We start from the raw sequence: 8,644 nt of genomic DNA on the forward strand, positions 1-8,644 counted from the left end.
GCTGACTACAGCACAGAGCTGACTACTGTACAGAGCTGACTACTGTACAGAGCTGACTACAGCACAGAGCTGACTACTGTACAGAGCTGACTACTGTACAGAGCTGACTACAGCACAGAGCTGACTACAGCACAGTGTGAGTATACTATATAGTGGTGTGGGGTGTTTCTGAACTTTGAGTGGAGGAAAGGAGTGGAGAGGGAGTGGAGAGGAGTGGAGAGGAGTGGAGAGGAATAGAGAGGAATGGAGAGGAGTGGAGAGGAATGGAGAGGAGTGAGAGGAATGGAGAGGAGTGGAGAGGAGTGGAGAGGAATGGAGAGGGACTGGAGAGGAATGGAGAGGAATGGAGAGGAGTAGATAGGAGTGGAGAGGAATGGAGAGGAATGGAGAGGAGTGGAGAGGAGTGGAGAGGAGTGGAAAGGAAAGGAATGGAGAGGAGTGGAGAGGAATGGAGAGGGAGTGGAGTGGAGTGGAGAGGAATGGAGAGGAGTGGAGAGGAGTGGAGAGGAGTGGAGAGGAGTGGAAAGGAATGGAGAGGAGTGGAGAGGAGTTGAGAGGAGTGGAGAGGAGTGGAGAGGAATGGAGAGAAGTGGAGAGGAGTGGAGGGGAATGGAGAGGAGTGGAGAGGGGTGGAGGAGGATGGAGGGAGAGTGAGGAAAGAGAGGGAGGAGTGGGGGAGAGGGGGGTGGAGGAGGAGGATGGAGGGGGAGGGGGAGGGGAAGAGTTGGGGAGAGGGGGTGGAGGAGGAGGATGGAGGGGGAGAGAGGAAAGAGAGGGAGGAGTGGGGGGAGAGTGGGTGGAGGAGGAGGATGGAGGGGGAGAAGGGGAGGAGGGGAGGAGTGGGGGGAGAGGGGGTGGAGGAGGAGGATGGAGGGGGGAGAAGGGGAGGAGTGGGGGGAGGGGGTGGAGGAGGAGGATGGAGGGGGAGAAGGGGAGGAGTGGGGGAGAGGGGGTGGAGGAGGATGGAGGGGGAGAGAGGAAAGAGAGGGAGGAGTGCGGGAGAGTGGGTGGAGGAGGAGGATGGAGGGGGAGGGGAAGAGTGGGGGAGAGGGGTGGAGGAGGAGGATGGAGGGGGAGGGGAATAGTGGGGGAGAGGGGGTGGAGGGGGCGGATGGAGGGGGAGAGTGGGAGGAGGGGAGGAGTGGGGGAGAGGTGGTGGAGGAGGAGGATGGAGGGGGAGAAGGGGAGGAGTGGGGGAGAGGGTGGAGGAGGAGGATGGAGGGGGAGAAGGGGAGGAGTGGGGGAGAGGGTGGAGGAGGAGGATGGAGGGGGAGAGTGGGAGGAGGAACACACAAAGCAAGTTACATGGTCAGTGTAAAATCCGTTAGTAGATCACAAGCCAACAAAACACAATACAAATATTATTACATGGTCTTAAATCATTGACAGGGTCATAAAGTGATGTTCTCTTTTTCAAGATTGTGTCTAAAAGGCATTCAGATATCATGTAGCTAGGCTGGTAGTATTTACATGGATTACTCATGCATTTTGGCTAAGTGACTCTAGACTAGGGGCCGAGGGCGGACATTGAGGAAGCTGACGTGCTGTGCTTGTGCAAGAATGGGGACAAGACCTGAGATCTCTTGGAGATCAACGCTAATAAACATACGGACGTTATTGTATGTTCAGGACCAGGCCTATAGAGGGCGCTCTTATCGATCATCTCACCTTGTCCTGTGTGCGGACAGCCTCCAGTGGGTAGTCTCCCTTGGTGGTCTCACCACTCAGCATGATGCAGTCGTTACCATCCAGAACGGCGTTGGCGACATCGGAACCCTCAGCACGAGTTGGGCGAGGCTTCTTAATCATACTCTCCAGCATCTGCAAGGGCAACGACAAGAAAGATTCATTATGGAAAGAGCTCTAATCCTCTGCTCTTTGCTAAAAGGTTTGGGAGGGGTGGGGTGTCCCATCCTGAACTTCTAATCAACCCTTTGCCACTAAAGGTTGGACAGTTGGAGATCTGAGACTGGATAAGCGTTTGCAGTATGGCAACAATTCCACATGTCCTTTCAGCAAGATGGAGCTAGCATCATATTGTTGACACCTATCCAATCCTCTCAGATCTATACACGTGTGTAGGGGGTAAAGGTTGATTTTGCTAGTCGGCTGATGACGTGTCTGACCTGTGTGATTTGCTTGCCGATCCTGTTGCAGCGTCCGGTCATCATCTTCTGGGCGATGAACACCTTCTCTGTTGGGATCTCAATACCCAGGTCACCACGAGTAACTATGATACCATCGCTAGCCTCCAGGATCTCATCGAATCTACGCATAGACAAATAATAACATAGTTTGAGTCAATATCAAGGAATTGTATTGGGCATCTGTTTTTTCCAAGCGACTAAACTAATGCTCAAGGGTAGGATCTTTCAAGTAGACATTTATTACTGTGCTCCACACCGAACTTTAGATCTTGGATGTCCTTCTCAGAGACCGCGGGCAGGTCCACAACAGCACCGGGCAAGTTCACACCCTTCTTGGAGCCCAGGGTACCACCGTTCTCAATCTCACAGTCCAGGAAGTCAGAGCCTGGGGAACCATAGACATATGTTAGAATACTATAATGTTTCGCCTTCTATGCTGTGGACACACACAGGAAGGACAAGCATGTGTGTCCATCTTCACCAACCAACCATGCACAGTAGAAAAAAAACAGTTTAATAAAACTTTTGTTTCAACAGGCACCTTTGTTACTATGGTGTGTAGCTACGTCCTCTAAAATGCCATGTTGTGAAGCTGTTATTGTGTTGCCACGGTAGGACGTTGCTAGGATACTCACCGACTTCCTTCACCTTCAGGGACATGAGGCCATCGTCGATGTAGACGTGACCTCCGACCTTCAGGATCTTGGTGATGTTCTTGTAGTCCAGCCACAGGTGCTTCTCGTCACAGTTGTCCTTGTACTTGTCATCCAGGGTCAACTTGATGTGACCTCCTTTCTTCAGCTCAACCTCAGCTTCGCCACTCTGTACAGGAGAAGAATCATATAATCACACAACTATTATTATTAGTAGTATTATTAGTAGTAGTATTCTGTACTGTATATCTCTACGGGGAACGACAGGGCATTCTGATGCTAGTAGTGTTCTACTGTACGACAGTACCATATCAGATTTCATTGCCGTTTTTTTAATTCTGTAGAACAAAATGACCAAAGACAGCCAGAAATCCACCCCCTGGCAGCCACAGGTCTGCTAGCCTCTTGTTGCTGCCCTGAATCTAGTGGTGTTGTACGTTGAGATTTCATTGCTGTATATGTTTATATTTCTTGCCATTTTTTTCATTCTGTTTTTATTTATAGAGATTTTGGTGTGTTAAGTAAAAAACTTGAACTAGTACATGCCTCTGTTCATCCATTTTGGCTTTTCGTAAAAGGTTCACAGTAAATAAATACTCACGCCCTTGATCAGTCCTGTCCTGATCTCAGGTCCCTTGGTGTCCAGAGCGATGGCCACTGGTCTGTACTCGAGGGTTCCATGTCCGAAGCTCTCGGTGGCGTCACGGACGTTCTTGATGGTCTCAGCATGGTACTGTAGGGGGTATCAGATCATTTAGAGACATCATGGGTGGTTTTAGAATGGTACTGTAGAATAAAAAAATTATAGGGGTCCAAGCACGGAACCTTGAGAAATGCCAAATTCAACTTTGGAGTGCTCAAATGGTTTAGTTAGTGAGCTGGACACATTTACATCACCCAGATAGGTATAGTGTATTGCAATTTTGTATACACTTTATGTTCCTGCCTTCCCTCATCACGCGCATCAGTGATTTATTGGACTCACCTGGACTCAATCACCTGTTTATAACCTCCCCAATATTTGTCAGTTCCCCAGCACTGTTCCCCGCTGCTGCATTGATTGTTTTACATCATACATACATTTTACACCCGATTCTGACGCTATTCTTGTCCTGTTCCATGTCTATTCCAATGAAATGTTGACTCCCCGTACCTGCTTCTCTACTCCAGCGTCGGTCCTCACATGCCCTTAAAATACACCCCAGGTCACTTGTAAAATGTCTCTATAATGTTACCTTGTTACTTTTGTTCTGGGTTCGGGTTTCTTTTCTGTATTCCACACTGAAATATATGGTCATACAGTGCATTCGGAAAGTATTCACACCCCTTCCCTTTTTCCACATTTTGTTTTGTTACAGCCTTATTCAAAAATGTATTTAAAAAAAATCTACACACAATATCCCATAATGACATCACAATACCCCATAATGACATCACAATACCCCATAATGACATCAAAATACCCCATAATGACAAAGCGATAACTGGTTTTTAGATTTTTTTTTCTCACATTTATTAAAAATGTATGTATTCAGACCCTTTGCTATGAGACATTTAAAAAAAAATATATATATATATATATATACAGTTGAAGTCAGAAGTTTACATACACCTTAGCCAAATACATTTAAACTCAATTTTTCACAATTCCTGACATTTAATCCTAGTAAAAATTCCCTGTTTTAGGTCAGTTAGGATCACCACTTTATTTTAAGCATGTGAAATGTCAGAATAATAGTAGCTTTATTTCTTTCATCACGTTCCCAGTGGGTCAGAAGTTTACATACACTCAATTAGTATTTGGTACTATTGCCTTTAAATTGTTTAACTTGGGTCAAACGTTTCGGGTAGCCTTCCACATGCTTCCCATAATAAGTTGGGTGAATTTTGGCCCATTCCTCCTGATAGAGCTGGTGTAACTGAGTCAGGTTTCTAGGCTTCCTTGCTCACACATGCTTTTTCAGTTCTGTCCACAAATGTTCTATAGGATTGAGGCCAGGGATTTGTGATGCCACTCCAATACCTTGACTTTATTGTCCTTAAGCCATTTTGCCACAACTTTGGAAGTATGCTTGGGGTCATTGTCCATTTGGAACACCAATTTGTGACGAAGCTTTAACTTCCTGACTGATGTCTTGAGATGTTGCTTCAATATATCCACATAATTTTCTGTCCTCATGATGCCATCTATTTTGTGACGTGCACCACTCCCTCCTGCAGCAAATCACCCCCACAACATGATGCTGTCACCCCCGTGCTTCACGGTTGGGATGATGTTCTTCGGCTTGCAAGCCTCCCCCTTTTTTCTCCAAACATAACGATGGTCATTATAGCCAAACAGTTCTATATTTGTTTCAACAGACCAGAGGACATTTCTCCAAAAAGTACAATCTTTGTCCCCATGTGCAGTTGCAAACCATAGTCTGGCTTGTTTATGGTGGTTTTGGAGCAGTGGCTTCTTCCTTGCTGAGTGGCCTTTCAGGTTATGTCAATATAGGACTCGTTTTATAGATACTTTTGTACCTGTTTCCTCCAGCATCTTCACAAGGTCCTTTGCTGTTGTTCTGGGATTGATTATATTTTTCCGCACCAAAGTACATTCATCTTTAGGAGTCAGAACGCGTCTCCATCCTGAGCGGTATGACGGCTCTGTGGTCCCATGGTGTTTATACTTGCGTACTATTGTTTGTACAGATGAACGTGGTACCTTCAGGCGTTTGGAAATTTCTCCCAAGGATGAACCAGACTTGTGGAGGTCCATCATTTTTTTCTGAGGTCTTGGCTGATTTCTTTTGATTTTCCCATGATGTCAAACAAAGACGCACTGAGTTTGAAGGTAGGCTTTGAAATACATCCACAGGTACACCTCCAATTGACTCAAATTATGTCAATTAGCCTATCAGAAGCTTCTAAAGCCATGACATAATTTTCTCAAATTTTCCAAGCTGTTTAAAGGCACAGTCAACTTAATGTATGTAAACTTCTGACCGACTGGAATTGTGATACAGTGAATTATAAGTGAAATAATCTGTCTGTAAACAATTGTTGGAAAGATTACTTGTGTCATGCACAAAGTAGATGTCCTAACCGACTTGCCAAAACTATTGTTTGTTGACAAGAAATTTGTGGAGTGGTTGAAAAACAAGTTTTAATGACTCCAACCTAAGTGTATGTAAACTTCTGACTTCAACTGTATATATATATATATATGTGTGTTGGTTGTCAAATGTTGTGAAGTACTGTTGTGGGAAGAAAGACATTAGTATTTGCCTCTAGTATAGTTTATTGCATCCAGAAAATGTGTGTGTCAAGTCATCCAGTAGATCCCCCCCCCAACCATGAACCATGTCGATACAGTTTGTAAAGGTTACAGATTGTAAAGGTTACAGCTGGTAAAGGTTACAGCTGGTAAAGGTTACAGCTTGTAAAGGTTACATACAGCTTGTAAAGGTTACAGCTTGTAAAGGTTACAGCTAGTAAAGGTTACAGTTTGTAAAGGTTACAACTTGTAAAGGTTACATCTTGTAAAGGTTACAGTTAGTGAAGGTTACAGCTTGCAAAGGTTACATCTTGTAAAGGTTACAGCTGGTAAAGGTTACATCTTGTAAAGGTTACAGCTAGTAAAGGTTACAGCTTGTAAAGGTTACAGCTAGTAAAGGTTACAACTTGTAAAGGTTACATACAGCTGGTAAAGGTTACATCTTGTAAAGGTTACAGTTAGTAAAGGTTACAGCTTGCAAAGGTTACAGCTTGTAAAGGTTACAGCTGATAAAGGTTACATCTTGTAAAGGTTACAGCTAGTAAAGGTTACAGCTTGTAAAGGTTACAGCTAGTAAAGGTTACAACTTGTAAAGGTTACATACAGCTGGTAAAGGTTACAACTTGTAGAGGTTACATACAGCTTGTAAAGGTTACATCTTGTAAAGGTTACAGTTAGTAAAGGTTACAGCTAGTAAAGGTTACAGCTTGTAAAGGTTACAGCTAGTAAAGGTTACAACTTGTAAAGGTTACATACATCTTGTAAAGGTTACAGTTAGTAAAGGTTACAGCTTGCAAAGGTTACAGCTTGTAAAGGTTACAGCTGGTAAAGGTTACATCTTGTAAAGGTTACAGCTAGTAAAGGTTACAGCTTGTAAAGGTTACAGCTAGTAAAGGTTACAACTTGTAAAGGTTACATACAGCTTGTAAAGGTTACAGCTAATAAAGGTTACAGCTTGTAAAGGTTACAGCTTGTAAAGTTACATACAGCTTGTAAAGGTTACAGCTGGTAAAGGTTACATCTTGTAAAGGTTACAGCTAGTAAAGGTTACAGCTTGTAAAGGTTACAGCTAATAAAGGTTACAGCTTGTAAAGGTAACAGCTTGTAAAGTTACATACAGCTTGTAAAGGTTACAGCTTGTAAAGTTACATACAGCTTGTAAAGGTTACAGCTGGTAAAGGTTACATCTTGTAAAGGTTACAGCTAGTAAAGGTTACAGCTTGTAAAGGTTACAGCTAATAAAGGTTACAGCTAATAAAGGTTACAGCTTGTAAAGGTTACAGCTAGTAAAGGTTACAGCTTGTATAGGTAACAGCTAGTAAAGGTTACAGCTAGTAAAGGTTACATACAGCTTGCAAAGGTTATCCTAAAGACATTCTACCCACCTGCTACTTTCCACTCTACTTTCATAACATTATCAGGCTATCAAAACCTGCACCTCCATTATCTTCTTATCTAGTAATTTTCAATTATGTTTCTGCTAGTTTGTATTTGCTACGGTTTTGCTGCGGCCTTGCTGCAGATTTGGGTTAGTACAGTATGTCTCTAATGCATGGCTGAAGACTGGCAGGATATAATGCATCATTCTCCCCACTCCTCTTCTGACATCTACCAAGAGCCCCCTTCTGGTCGAAGAGTCTTTGATGAACCTTTGGCAAAACGTTCCTTTTTATCAGAATGGTGAATAACTTGTGTAGGTTATTCATAGTAAAAGACAAATGTAGGTTCATGACAGTATAGTAGTTTTAATCACCTTGTTATCCCACTACTCACAGCTCAGCCAATCTCTGTACTCTTCAAGCCGGATACATCACCACAATGCCAAGTGATACGCAAGTCACTAACACACCTCCACACCTCCACACCTCCACACACACACACACACACACACACACACACACACACACACACACACACACACACACACACACACACACACACACACACACACACACACACACACACACACACACACACACACACACACACACACACAACCCAATGTCACACAGATTTCCACATGTATAACCTCCTACAAAGCTCCTCCTACAGTGATTACCACATTCCTGCTATCTGTGTGGCCGAGGCTTTATGACTGGGGAGCCAATCATCAGGGAGGAGACCTGCTTTATGACTGGGGAGCCAATCCTCAGGGAGGAGACCTGCTTTATGACTGGGGAGCCAATCATCAGGGAGGAGACAGTCCAGTAGAAGACATGCTTTATGACTGGGGAACCAATCCTCAGGGAGGAGACCTGCTTTATGACTGGGGAACCAATCCTCAGGGAGGAGACCTGCTTTATGACTGGGGAACCAATCCTCAGGGAGGACACATGCTTTATGACTGGGGAGCCAATCATCAGGGAGGAGACAGTCCAGTAGAAGACATGCTTTATGACTGGGGAACCAATCCTCAGGGAGGAGACCTGCTTTATGACTGGGGAACCAATCCTCAGGGAGGAGACCTGCTTTATGACTGGGGAACCAATCCTCAGGGAGGAGACATGCTTTATGACTGGGGAACCAATCATCAGGGAGGAGACATGCTTTATGACTGGGGAGCCAATCCTCAGGGAGGAGACCTG

At 44.5% G+C, this 8,644-nt stretch overlaps 1 pseudogene; it reads right to left on the bottom strand.

Moving 5' to 3' along the window:
• Nucleotides 1-1,644: 1,644 nt before the first annotated feature.
• Nucleotides 1,645-4,153, bottom strand: LOC106584697 (pyruvate kinase PKM-like; annotated as a pseudogene).
• Nucleotides 4,154-8,644: the final 4,491 nt, after the last annotated feature.

This window comes from Salmo salar, chromosome ssa23, assembly GCF_905237065.1.
Source record: "Salmo salar chromosome ssa23, Ssal_v3.1, whole genome shotgun sequence".
Classification (NCBI taxonomy): Eukaryota; Metazoa; Chordata; class Actinopteri; order Salmoniformes; family Salmonidae; genus Salmo; species Salmo salar.